A 15,084-nucleotide genomic window follows, 5' to 3' on the forward strand; every position below is an offset into this window, starting at 1 on the left:
GGCTTTCAATAAATCACGATCGTAGCGAGCAAAATTTTCCTTGACAAGCACGAAATCATGTGGTCCGGCTAGTTCACAGACAAAAGTCCCTTATCATCGTCACTTCATATCGTGGGTGGTCTATACTTTCCTCAATTTCACCATCAGTTTCTCTATCGTCATGATTGATCTACTGTTATTTCGATTTGCTACATGAATAGAATTCAGCAAAATCATTTTCTTTGTTTGGATGCATAAGATCATTTCCCAAACGTTTTATAAAATTCGTAAAAAGTGGGGAGCGCGCTATTTATGTCTTACCTAGTTGTTAGGACTTCCAACTTTTCGGGGGGCTTAGTTTGAATCCCAGCACGCAACTTCATCTTTTAGAAGTAATGTGCTTTTAAGCAATTAAACTATCACTTGTTTTAACGATAAAGGATGAGGAAATCGGGTTGCCTAAGGGTTCTCCATAATGTTCTCAAACGTATGTGAAACCCACCAATACGCAGTAGTGTTCATATTTTTTAAAATAGCGTCGAAATGATGGAAAATGATAAATTAAGCATTCATTATATACATTTGCTATTTTTACTTATTTATTTAACTCTTTTTTGTACACTTCGATGAAGTTAGGGAATCGATGTTAATGAAATAATGTATGACTAAATAGGATTTTGCAAATTTGTCATTCCGTATACAACCAACTATTTCAAATAGTAATGACATTCAGTCACACCAACTCTTTACAAGGAATACCAAAAATATAGAAAAGTCTAAAAGTTTTTTTTTTGTTAATCTCTTGGTATTTTCTTACAACTTTAAGCTACATATGGGCAATGCAACACTGTTGCTTCTTTAAAATGATAGTTATAGTATTTCTAGTGTAACACCAATAACCTGAAACACGGATAAACTTGTCACTAAGTGCAGACCATCAGCCATTTATCTTACGGTGACAACGACCAGTGTCACCAACTGAGAGAACGTTATAATACCCACAGCTACGTTCACTATTAAAGTAATTTCTCAAATAAATATAACCCTTATTTTAAACAAATAAGGACTATTGCACGGAAAGCCAACCGCATAGATTGTTGTGGAGCATAAATCTTGGGATATCTCAAGTGGTATACAGTAACCGTGTTGGTAAATTCGTTGTATGGACACAATGATAAATCTTTTTCTCATAAAGGTGTTATGGACATGACGTTAAAATAAACTATGAATATGAGCTTCTTCACTACAATATAGTAAAAGATGTGATTTATAAGAAAGTTAGTGGAAATCTGTAAATCGGTACAAATTTATTTCGATGGCGCTTTACATAAGTTAATCTGTTGAATCTTACGATATTATATTGGCAAACATTTGCAGAGCGGTGATAGCTTGTTGGTTAACACTTCGGTATCTATTCTCAGAGAGGAGTAACATTTCCCGTACTGTGCTGGTAATGTTAATATTGATGATGATAATGAAACATTCACTAGATGGAAACTTGCGTTGTAGAAGCATAGTTGGCTTAGATATCTAAAAACCCTTTATTCATGAGAGTCCAGATAGACACTCCATGATAGGATTGGATTATAATGATCATGACGATGCTTCTAAAGAAAATCAAGCAAATTGGTGAAGAGATAATATTTTTGAATTCAATCTTAATCTTACAGTTGTAGTTTTATTTTAAATTAACATTAATTCAATTGTAAACACACACACACTCACAAACGTCGCGGATAATAAACATAACAGACAGTGATGGTTATGTAACTTTCTGGACCAATTTATGTCATTAAAAGTTTATTTTTTCTTTTACAGATCGCATTCCTTCTTCCTTCGTCGGTTGACTATTGAGTGAGTATTATATATTCTACAATTATTTATGATTCAATATTATGTAGGTTCAATAATGCTCACAAGACTAAGTTTAATCCACTTAATAAATCAAGAACTATCTATTTATTACTTCCAGATACCTCTAACATTTCACTAAGTATATTTAAATGTTCACTGTAATTCAGTTTAATATATGTACTTTGATTTTATTCATTATCGTCATCATATCAACCTATTTCCGGCCCACTACAGGGCACGGGTCTCCTCCCACAATTGGAAGGGATAAAGGCTGTAGTCCACCAAGCTGGCCCAGTGCAGATTGGTGGGCTACACACACCTTTGAGAACATTGTAGACAACTCTCAGGTATGCAGGTATCCTCACGATGTATTCCTTCACCGTTGAAGCAAGTGATCTTTTAATGCTTAAAACGTATATAACTTAGAAAAATTAGTGGTCGAACTCGGCACCCCGAAAGTGAAGTCGAAGTGCACTGCGCTATCACCGCTTCAAAGCTGTGATTTTATTGTTTAATACCTCGCGGTTTATTGGACTTTCATGAATCTTGCGGGAACCGTACATTTCCCAGAGTCAAAAGAAGCCATGTGTTAATCCAGGGTATAACCTATCTCCAATCTAAAATTCAGTAAAATGTATTCAATAGTTTTTGCGTGAAAGAGTAACAAACATCAATCGATCCATCCAACCTTACAAACTTTCGCATTTATTAGATTAGTAGAATTTATTAACTAACTAATTTTTCTAGTTGTGAGCATTTTTGACTGCGGAGCTTGATGTCCTGCGTTCCAGTCCTAGGTCGGACCAAACATTGTTACGAATATAGTATTTTTCTTATTACCCCCCCGAATCAGATAGAAAATTGACGTTATCAAACTCTTTTTCTTGAAAAGTACTATCACTAAAACATAAATAAATAAATATACTACGACAATACACACATCGCCATATAGTTCCAAAGTAAGCGTAGCTTGTGTTATGGGTACTAAGATAACTGATTTTTATTTTTTATGAAATGCATAAATACTTATAATATATAGATAAACACCCAGACACTGAAAACATTTATGTTCATCACACTTACATTTTCCAGTTGTGAACCCACGGCCTTGGAATCAGAAAGCAGGTTCGCTGCCCAGTGCGCCTATCGGCCATAGAACATGGTAGTAATCGGGGCGCGTCACATTACCATGGCATGTCGGTGACGCGACCCATAACATTTGCCCTTATAAAAAATCGCACAGCGCAGCTTTAGAAGTTTTCACTTTAACAAATGTATGTATTGATCTTCAGCGACAATATGTAGGTATCCACCTACTTTTTCTATTTTCGGGACCCGAATTCATCGCTCACGCGACGTCGGGGGTGACAAATTTTGTTCTAAGATTGTTCATCGGACTCAATTTGCGGTGAAATTAACGGGAAACTCCATTCAGAAAGTTGTTGAGTTCGGCAACGTCACAGGTTTAATTCTCACTAACGACGCGTCGACGCGGCATATCACTGCATATTGTAAAAATGAGGACCAGTTGTCTATCTGTCTGAACTCAATAAAACTAAACTTAAAAAGATTATTCATGAAAACCATTTTAGACAGTGAGCATTACCTAACTCAGGCAACATATCTTAACAGAAAATGCCGAAGCAACTACTAAAAATTTTTGTCTGACCTGAGAATCTAAACTAGGACCCCCGTGATCCGTGATCGAGCACGCTAACATACGTGGCAGTTTTGTATAAAACATACGATAATAATATTTATTTATGTATTTGGTATCTATGACCCATCACTACTCACTACACTATAACATAAATAGAATAATCAAAAACTAAACTAAATAAAAAAAAAACTTACATTAAATATTAATATGCAATATAAAAAAAATCCAGGCAGCCCTACGTGAAGTTTAATATACAACTTGTAAATTGGAGAGTCGTATCCATTTATTAGTGCTTAATAAATATATGCATCTTTGTATTCATCAACACAGTACCAGCTCACTCAAGGACACTGTGGGAGACTCATGTCTTTTGGCACTCAGAATGAAAAGGGTGTAGGCCGTAGTCCACCAGGCTGGCCAAGTGCGGAGTAGTAGACAGACTTCGCAGGCCTTTTATAGCGTTACGGAAAACTCTCAGGCTTGCAGACGTCCTCACGATATCTTCCCGCTTCGTTAAACCAAGTGAAATATGAATTGCTTGAATTAAAAAATATCATAATTCTAACAATTAGATTATGCGTGCCCGAAAGGGAGCACCACTTCCTTTAGATATTAAATTTTTTATACATTAACTAGCGGACCCCAGCGCCATCTGTCGGGCTAATTTGTGAAACTAAACCATCCAGGGTGCCACCCAAACCTATAGCAAAAAATTCATTCAAATCAATCCAACCGTCTAGGAGGAGTTCAATTACATACACACGCACACAAGAAATATGTATATAAAGATATTGACAGACTGAGAACATGGGCCTACCAAATGGGTAAGTGGTAAACCATCGTCACAAAAAGCTTTGCTCCCACTAAAAACTGATAAAGAGGTACATATACATATCACGTGCATTTCATTATTATTTAGTCGTGTCGCTAGTATGTCCTGGGACTCTTGGCTAATGGATTTAACGCCCACGTCGTCCTATCTGTAAGACAAAAGATCCATTGTCTCTTGACTGAAAATTGGTTCGCATCTGCGCAAAAATATTTCCTTGTGACAACAATAATCACCATAAAACACTGACATTGGTAAATGTTTGTGCACTGCAACGCACTTAGCGGAGTGGTTAACAGTGAAATATCATTCCGAGATATTGCTCGCTACTTCATCCGCAGTTATTTTGGGGTTTTAGATATCCTAAGGGAGGCTTGGGCCGTGGCAAGTTACCACCCTACCGACAAAAACGTGCCTCTAAACGATTTAGCATTCCGGTCCGATGTTGCGTACAAACCGATAAGGGAGAGGTATTTTACACCATAGGTGTAAGTTAACTGCCATACTCCCTAATAGTTAACCCGCTACCAACCTAGACTGCATTATCACTTACACTGCACACCACCTAGTGAGATTGCAGTCAAGCGCTTAAATCTAGAAGAATGAAAAGAAAAAGATAAAATGGTTCCTATGGCCGTCGAGATTGCCAAGATGCAAACTATTTTCACGCAAAATTTCTTTAAAATATGTTAAGGGGTCAAGGCATGTCAGGTAAACTTATGCATTTTAAATCCTCAATTTTGCCAGCAACTCTTTCGCAATAAATATTATCCTCCGTTTCTAGGATTCCAAACTACATATTAGGCAAATTTTATCAAGATCGGTTGAACTGTTGCGTCAAACAAAAATAACAAACAAACAGATATACTTTCGCATTTATAATAATAATATGGACAGAGTTAGATAACGACCGGTTGTTGTTAAACGTTAAACGTTGTAATTTAAAGAATAATTAAACCTTAAATGTTTGAAGCAAACCGTCAAAGGATTTCGATTAATAACTATAGACATCGCAAATCTTGATCTAGGTACTTTCCTGATTAGTAAGACAAAAATAAATCCCGGGCAAAATCTAGATTTATTGATTTATGTATGGGGTATACATAAATCAATAAATCTAGATTTTGCATACTAAATTTCATGAAAATCGTTGAAGTATGTATATAGGTTAATATTCAAGAATATCTCGTTTAAAGATATTAGAGAGCCTTTTTTTATTGTTAATTATAGATTGACCAGAAGCCTTTAAACCGAGCAACACTTCGCAGTGCATGAAAGAGATACATCCTGCAAAGTGTTGAGGTGTGTCCATCAAATTGAGGCGTAGATGTGAATCCTAATATGCCTGTAATGACGCCAGCAGCCAGGCCCTTCAGACTGGAACACAGCATTGCAACAATGCTGCTTAGCGGCAAAAATAAGCACGTTGATAGTACTTCCCCGGATGAGCTCTATAACAACATAATATCCTTTACGCTGTTATAATATACAGCTCAAGTGACAACCTCATCGAAGTTAGTCAGACTTAAATTGTTAGGTAATCACCGGGAAAGTCCGTCCATCGATCCGTGAGAATGTTTTTATGTTCGGGATTGCCATACACAATAGAATTACTTGGTTGACACGTCCTGAGGCTGTGAAACAAGATGAAAGTATCAATCGTTTACTTGCTTACTTACTAGTATAGCTAATAGCAGTATTATAATATTGTTGATGTTTTGTATAATAAATTATTATGCTTATTCTTGTAAATCGCCAAAATACGTCAGATTAACTATCAATTGATATGTGGCGCAAAAAGATAGCTCAAAAGAATAGACACGGTTACGTCACAATTTTTCTTCTTCTTCAGTCTATTAATATCCCGTTGTCGAGCAAATGCCTCCTGTTTCATAGGGCAGAGGATTTTAAAACACAGACCCATCACGCTGCTTCTCCGAAAAACCTAATAAATAATCATTTCTGTCCTTAGACTGCTTCTCTAGTCCTTTACAGTTTTAATGTTTAGCTACGTATCATGAAGCCCTGGTACCCGATCCTGAAATTAAAAGAATCGAGCCAAAAATTTGATTTAAAGGAATTTGGTTTTTGCCACTGGGTGTTTTAGAATACGGTTAACTGTTCCTAGTTATGATCACTAAAATTTTATGTTTAGCACATGTAAGCCGGCCAACCTATATTAAGGTAATGTAGCTAAGCTATAAATTACTCTCTTCTATTGGAGAGAAGCCCTTACGGGTATGTAACCCTTATGGGTTTCGCCATCGGCCTCTTAAGAAGGCTCAGAGTCACTCAGCGAGCGATGGAAAATGCTATGTTAGAAGTATCTCTACGTGATCAAATGAGAAATGAGGACATCCGTAGAAAAACTAGACTAACAAGTCGCAAGCTAAAGTGGCAATAGGCGAGGCACATAGCTCCGAGAATCGATGGACCGATGGACCCCAATAGTCCAATAGTGCTGGAATTGCAACCCCAGACCGGTAAATGCAGCGTTGGTCGACCTTCAACCAGTTGGACAGACGACAACAAACAACAAAGTGACCTAGAAACGTGGAGGTTAGAAGGCCTTTGCACTAGGACGTTAAAAAGCAAAGAATGATTGTGGACATATTAAAAAATGACATCAAAATACATCCACGCTTCAAATCTCTAAAACTCAAGCTGGAATCTATATTTGTACCTACCATTTAGTAATAATTTCTTCTTCGAATTTTGCTGAACTTGTTAAATAATGCGGAAGTTCGTACTGCTATGCTTTCCTCTAATTTTAACATTTCGAGTTATAATAAATGGCGATCAAGAGCAAATAACAAACTATTTCCGCTGTATGATTTAAGGCACGTGTTGCCTTTATGAATGACTACATGTCATTGGTATACCATAATTTCTGATGAAGTCTTTACTTAAGGACCTGCAGATTTGTATAGAAAATTAAAACCATTTTTAAAATACTACCGCCATCTCTATTTATATCGATATTTATTACTTATTTACCGCGGCATTTACGTTTTTTTGTACATATTGAAGACACCATAATTATTTGCAACGTTTGTACATTACATTGCATTGAATGTGCATTAATGTATTTAATTATTAAAAATTATTTATTTAAATATATAAATGAATTACGCCAATAAAATGGTTTTTCTTCTTTTAAATATTTCAACTATTTAAAGAAAGAAAAAATGTTTTTTTTTTACTTCGAAGAAAGAAAAAAGAGAAAATTTGGGCGGCAAATATAACCAATTATGGTAGTGTCTATTTACATGGGTTATGTGTAAAAACACTAAAGAATGACCGCGAACGTCTTCGTAGAAACTTTGATATCAATTCGTGATATCAACGTGATATGATCAAATCATCGTACAAATTTCCAATACCCATTTTACCCCCTTGGGGTTTTTTATGTGAAACCCTTTCTTAGCTGACATTCTATCTTTAAACTATCTACATGCTTCATACGTCAAAAACATTACTAGATTTTCTGTTGAGTGAGTCAGTCAGTGAACTTTATACATACAGATTTACATTTCAAATGGTATTGTATTTTCAGCCTATTAATAAACAAATGAAACATTAATATAAATTACATTTCGTTGCATGATAGTCTTCTCCGAAGCGATGGTATAGACGATAATTAAACCGCTCCATTAGCATCGGATCTCATCTTGAACTACAGGAAGCTCCCTCTAATTTATTACTAATGCATTGATAAATTAAAAGCCGGTCACTGCAATCCACTGGCACTGATGACCTGGAAATTAAACCAAATTTATTTTATTAATAGCTTTAAAACAAATAAATATATGTTGATAGCCTAATGGTTAAAACTTCGGCCTTCCTTACAGAGGGACCGAGTTGTACATTGACCAGGAGTAAGTTGCGTTGTTGATACTTAAATATAACTTACTTTAACGGTGAAGGATAACATCGAGAGGAAACCAGAACGTCTGAGAGCTCTCCATAATAATGTTCTCAAAGGCGCATGAAGTCTACCAATTATCTCCTAGCGACAGCGAGGTAGAATAAGACCTTCTCATTTCAAGAGATGAGAGATCCGTGCCCTGCAATGGGCCGGTAAGGTTTTTATAATTATCAACAAATAAATAATTGAAAGGAGAAGTATCTGAGAAATGCGATAGAAACAATTTTTTTTATATATACTAATAGTGGACAAAAGGCCAATTGGGTCACCTGATGTTCACTGATCACCACCGCCCATAAACATCTGGAGCGCCAGAATACCCACCGATTCGTGGTCGGCTTTTGAGGAGTTTGTTTATCCGCCCCTTTAATAACCTGATTGTATTTTGGGGGAAACATATCTGATGGGACATGGTACCACAATTTGCAAGTGTGCAGTACAAATGATCTGGTATTGCGAATAGTTGAAGAATACCAGGCAGCCAGATGATGAGGATGGAATATTTCTACGTCGTGAGGTGCGGTCAGAGAACAGGGAAGGAAGTATCAAAGCAAATAACTCTTCAGAACACTCTCCAGCTGATTTGTGGCTCTTTAACGCAGCAAAAGAGCATCGGATTGACATCATTTGTTGCATAGAAATAGTTTATGGGGTGGAGAATGTCATAGGCAATAACATACATTGCATTCAAAATGAAATGTATTTCATTACTAAAAAATATTTATTTAATCTAAAAAATGTATTGGGCAAAAAAGATAAACTTTTCATTTTTTCTCCCTTTAATGTTTCAACTTGTAAGCGCCAGAATTTCGAACTGTGTCCATACCTATGAGGGATAATTTTGGCGACAAATATTACCAATTGTAGTATCTACTTACCTGGGTTATTTGTTAAAAATACTAACGAATGAAATGAATTTTGATTACAATTCGTGATGTCAAGAAATTCTCCCGCACTGCCTGTGCCAAAACAAAACATCGTACCTACTTTCAACCTCTGTTTTACCCCCTTGAGGATTTTCCATGTGAAACTACTTGGATTTTATTCCCAAAAAATGCACAGTAGCTAAATAATAGATTTCAAATATTGATGCTACAATGGATAGAAACTTTTAACGCACTGTGTATTAAAGACTTGTTTTAAAAAACGATACCAGATATTTTCAAACTACAAAACTGTCCCAGTAATATTGTAAAGCAACAACTATCGCATTGCGCGGGGAAGTAACTCCACGGGAAAAACGCGAAAACCCGCGAGATATTGTATTTATAAATGAATACTTACTCACAGTAAACTTAAATTAAATTTAAACCTTTAACGAGACCAAAATCAGCCGTACACAAATCTATAAACTAAAAGTTTAGTAGTAGTTATATGAAAAAGGACAACCAAATTATATATTCAGGATCTAACTATACAAAAACCCAACCCTGGTTTTTGTTTTACCCAATTAGCACTATTGTCTTTTATTTTCTTATTAGAGACATTATTTTCTTTAATTTCTAATAGACAGCGGATTGGCGCAGTGGGCAGCGACTCTGCTTTCTGCATCCGATTTCCACAACTGAAAAAATATTTGTGTGATGAACATGATTTTTTTATCAGTGGGTGTTTATTTGTATATTATAAGAATTAATGTGTATTATATACATAAAAATATTCATTAGTTATCTTAGTACCCATAACACAAGCTACGCTTACTTTGGTGCTAGATGGCGATGTGTGTATTATCGTAGTATATTTATATTTTGTATATTTAGTATTTCGTCTACCCATAGGAAATATCGTTCAAGTTACCACATTTCTATGTTGTAGTCTTGATCAAAATATCCGTTGAACCTACCACATTGGTTTGATATTATAGTATAGGTTTCAACGTTCACGAATCATAGCTAAGTTAATAGAGGTTGAGGGGCTTACTAAGATTTCTATTAAGATAGTCTATAGGGGTTTTTGAACACTCTGTCCGCGGTTTTTTCGGCCAAGGCATATTAAGAGTGAAGAACTAAAATTATAAAAATAAGTATTTGAATTTTTCAACTTAATTAAGCCATACAAAAAAAAATTTAACACTTTTCGTCAATACTATCTATATGTTTTTCAGAATATAAATGGCAATATCTTGAAGTCTTACACCGAATTTGAAAGCTTTAAACAATTTTCATACATCAAAGCAAACTAATATATAGCTTCTAACTAAAACATTTAATAAAAACACTTTATAATACTAGGAATCCGTTTATTGCATATAAATTAAGGTTACCGAATAAGTAATAATTCCATAAACCATTAGTATTACATACTTTATATTTTAATTAGATATCTGTTCATAGAAAATTTTAATTTGTATTATGATCTACTGCTAGGAAGGACAAAAGGTTGCCGACCGCTGGTCTAGACAATTAGTTAACGGAGCCAGACTAAAAAATTAAGCCTTCTCATATTCCAATACCCGTTTTCACTAACGACAAACCAGGCAATGCTTAGATAAATAACGCCTACTCTAAGCACATTCCTAAGCATACATCAACCGTTCACCAATTGTTATTAACCTAAAAGTTGGTGAAACGATTTTTTTCTATACAAATCGCCTTAACCATTATTCATACGATTTAGGCATCCATGTGGTATTGAAAACGGGCATTATGTGGATGGATGCGGATTTATTCCTAACTTTATGTCCACATTAATATCTCTTTATTTCCAGACAATGTAAACCATTTCACTAAAATTGGACTCGCGCAAAAAAGAAATATAACTCTGAATTTAACATTAGGTCAAAGCGAGCATTAATCTTAAATTCAACGTGGACAAGGAAGATTTGACATGAGATGTAGCTACTTAAAATAGAGCTATTTTCATTGCACTTTCAAGAATAAATCTCCGTCAGATGGCAATACATTGCACGATGTGCAAAGATGCACATCCTGTAGAAAAAGTAGACGATTCAGTTAAAAGCTTATGACTTAGTCTTAAGGAACAGCGATTTGATCAGGTACATGATGTATCAATGTATTAAATTGTGAGAATGCATTTAGTTTTTACACGGAGGTACTAATTTACCAGATTTCAATGACTTTGCAATAATAGTTTACGCGCTATACATCTACAACCTAAGATGGCTTCTATTTTTATTGAAAATCTATTATTTCAAAAATATCTGATCCTGTTTTTCAAATTTATTTTACTTGAATATCAAAGAGAAGCGGTGATAACTTAGTGGGTCGGTTTCACTTTCCGTGGGCCGCGTTCGAATCCCAGCACGCAACTCAAACTTTTCTAAGTTATGTGCGTTTTAAGCAATTAAAATATCACTTAGGTACTGAGACACTGACACTGAGAATTCTCCATAACGTTCTCAAAGACGTTTGGAGTTCACCAATCCGCAATGGGCCAGCGTGGTGGACTAATGCCTTAACCCTTGTCATTGTAGGAAGAGACCCGACCCTGTAGTGCAGTTGATATGATGATGTTGACTATAAAAAATGTACACAAGGTGACTTTAATGCTAAGCAATATTTATCAGAGCCAGCATAAAACTCATCAAACTGATTAGGAATAGCAATACACAAGAAATTCATGAATAAACAAACAAAAAGATAGGTATAAGAAGTAAAAAAACGTGACACTTTTTTAATTTGACTATTGTCAATATCTTGATTAAGTTATTTTTTTTGTATTTGTGTACAAACCAACTTTATGTACGACATCCGCAGGGCTTACACTGTACTGGACTGTACACTTTATTTGTTGAAACTATGCTGATAACTGTAACTTAATAGTTTTATTTTGAAACTAACTAACTTTCGAGACAGTCTCGGATTAATGGTCCAAATATATTTTTATTGGAAAAATAAATCTTACACGATGCCCACATCGAGGACAAGATTTTGCTTTTCATAAATGGCTCGTGAAAAGGATATTATTCCCGCCAGGATAATATAAGAAACGGATGGCCTATAAATAAGACCAATTCCTCTACATTTAATGTCGAATAAAAGGTTCTGCTACAAATTGTACGAGACTCTGTGTAAGCCGCTTAGGTATGAGCACCTAACAATATCAGTAAGTACCTCATGTTCGGAACATAAAACACCAGACCTGGCTTATTGTTGGCAGTATTTTAGTGTAGACAGGTTAGGTAGGAATTTGGCCTACCTAACTGGACCGTGTGTCGTAGGAATATAAACTCGTCTAGAACTTTGAGTATCGAGTTTGCAACGATTTCTGGCTAGAATTAAGTGTCCCTCTCAGGAAGATCAAGTTCAATTCCCACCTAACACCTCGAACGTTTCGGAGTCGTGAGCATTTTAAAATATTACTTGGTTTGATAGTGAACATAACCATCGTGAGAGCTTGAGAGTTACCCATAATTTCCGCAAAGGTGGGAGAATTCTATCAATCCGCATTGGGTAGTCCTAGGCCTTTCTTATTTGAGAGATACCTTGTCTTAATCGTATTGGGCCTATGATGCGATGGGTGGCTGGGATAATAGTGTTTTTGGTGAAGCGGATCATAACCATGAGACATGATGTTGTTTTGCTCAATTCAGTCGTAGGCCCACATTCGACAGTTGGCGTAGGACATAGCTCGAAAGACCGGAACTTTGGGGGTGCTGAAGTGGTCGCACCGAATAGCGGAGAGTAGCTGGACACGCAGAACAAGACTGCGGAGTGTAAAAATTCTTAGAACGTATTGTCCAACAGTAAACGGTATAGCGGTTGAGTTGTTATGGGAAATTGTAATTTACTTATTTTATTTTGAGGAGTAGAAGAGCTTTTTGTGACGGAGCTCGTCCGGGAAAGAATTACCGCCATGCTTGTTTCTGGCGCCAAGCAGTATTGTTGAAATCCTTGTTTTCCAGTCTCAAAGGCGTGGTTTCCAGTTTAATTACAGGCACATGAGGCTTATCATCTATACCTCAGTTCAATGAAATTTGCAGGACATGTTCCTTACATGCCCTAGGAAGCGTTTCTGTTGCCCGCGTTCTTCGTCTGCGTTTATTACGGTTTTTGTTAATTCCGTAAGAACTGTTTGTTTCTTTGGGATAAAAAGTAGCCAATGATACTCTCCGTCCTCTTAACTAAGCATGCCAAAAATTAAGTTGATTTATTGCTTAGTATGGTTATATTTATATTTAATATTTTTTTTAATATATTTTTTTTAATAAATATATATACTACGACAACATATACAACGCCATCTAGCCCCAAAGTAAGCGTAGCTTGTGTTATGGGTACTAAGGTGACTAATGAATATTTTTAGGATTAATATACATTAGACATTAACATTAGACACCCAGATACTGAAAAGCACACATGTTCATCACACAAACATTTTCCTGTTGTGGGAATCGAACCCACGGCCTTGGACTCAGAAAGCAGGGTCGCTGCCCACTGCGCCAGACGGCCGTCAGGTTAGGAAGGAGAATCACAGATTTCGCATTTATAATATTAGTATAGATTGCAACTTTAAACCAAATATAAATCTATCTAAGGATTGAATATTTCATTTGATTCAAGATTGTCAACTAACTCAATCTCATCAAAATCTTTAGATTAAAAATTAAAATTGAAAATCAAGTTTAGCTATCCGTTTCCCACTTTTCCCTCATGATATGGCATTAGCTATCAAGTGGGTCATGTGCTTTCTCCGTCATAAAACAATAAAAAAACTTACTTCATCATTTATATTATTAATAGGGATAAATACAGTGCAGTTAATATCTCACCTGTTAGTGCGCGAACAAAGCAAAAGAGGGTATAACTACATTTAAACTAGCTTTAAGTCTTTTACACTCGCGCAGAAGAATAATGTCTTTGTTAAGTTAAGCTCGCAGAAACTAATCATGTCTGAATTTCTCTCAGGCAGCTTTAGTCTCAGAAGCATTTATCTAAACGAGCGAGAGCATACATCATGAGCGTGTGACTATAGAATTAAATCAAAGAATAGCTTATGACAGTGCATGCTAATTAGATGAGTTCAAAGGCTTGGAGATGGAAGCTTGTATTGAATAGTATTACGTGCTGTGTCCCTTAATGAAATGTTCTTTGAATTTTTGAAAACAGTGTACTTATGATTATTTAAAGCATATTACAAACTATATCTATAAAAGCATATATAACCAAAAGTACTGGAAAGTTTATCTAACATATAATGTTTTAAGTTTGATTGAAGATTTAAGCTAGTTTGAATTTTGAAGCTACACCAGATAGAAATCCATCCATGTTTTAAACAGCATTCAAGCTATGCTTTACAGAATTTTGTTTCCGCCCAAATTTAAAAATATTTTTAAGGGATATCGAACTTGGTCTTATAATACCGACAAACAGTATGGAGAGATTCTCAGTATAAGTCTAGGCGTTGGAATTTAGCATTGTTTAACCCACGTGCCTCAGGCAAAAAACTAAGCTCCCTGGCGTAACGATGTGCGCTGTGGCTTTAAGTTCGAGGTTCCGGGTTCGATTCCTAGCTCAGGAAATTTTGACAATTATTTCTACAATTTATAATATCTGAATTTTCTCCGGTCTTGTCTGGTTCGGCCGTGGCTAGTTACCAAACTGTTGGCAAAGACGTGCCACTAAGCGATTTAGTGTTCCGGTTCTATGTATCGTACAAATCAATTAGGGTTTTATATAACTGCCATACTCTCTGACAGGTTATCCCGCTATTACTTTAGACTGCATCGTCACTTAACACCAGGTGAGATTACAGTCCCGGTTATTACCATTATGATCATTATCAATACTTATAATCGTTAAAGCCCACCATACCGCATTGAAGTCACGTGGTGGGACAGAGCTCCAAATCTGATACAAGAGAGGTCTCTGCACA

At 35.8% G+C, this 15,084-nt stretch overlaps 1 protein-coding gene across 1 annotated transcript in view; it reads left to right on the top strand.

The window, feature by feature from the left end:
• Window positions 1-1,802: 1,802 nt before the first annotated feature.
• The window catches only part of LOC120630663 (collagen alpha-1(XV) chain-like), a 144,300-nt gene continuing 131,018 nt past the window's right edge, over window positions 1,803-15,084 (top strand). Inside the window, exon 1 of the mRNA XM_039899927.1 lies at window positions 1,803-1,833. The gene's annotated coding sequence lies outside the window, so the exon portion shown is untranslated. The remainder of the gene's footprint in view (window positions 1,834-15,084) is intronic.

Source organism: Pararge aegeria, chromosome 16, assembly GCF_905163445.1.
Source record: "Pararge aegeria chromosome 16, ilParAegt1.1, whole genome shotgun sequence".
NCBI lineage: Eukaryota > Metazoa > Arthropoda > Insecta > Lepidoptera > Nymphalidae > Pararge > Pararge aegeria.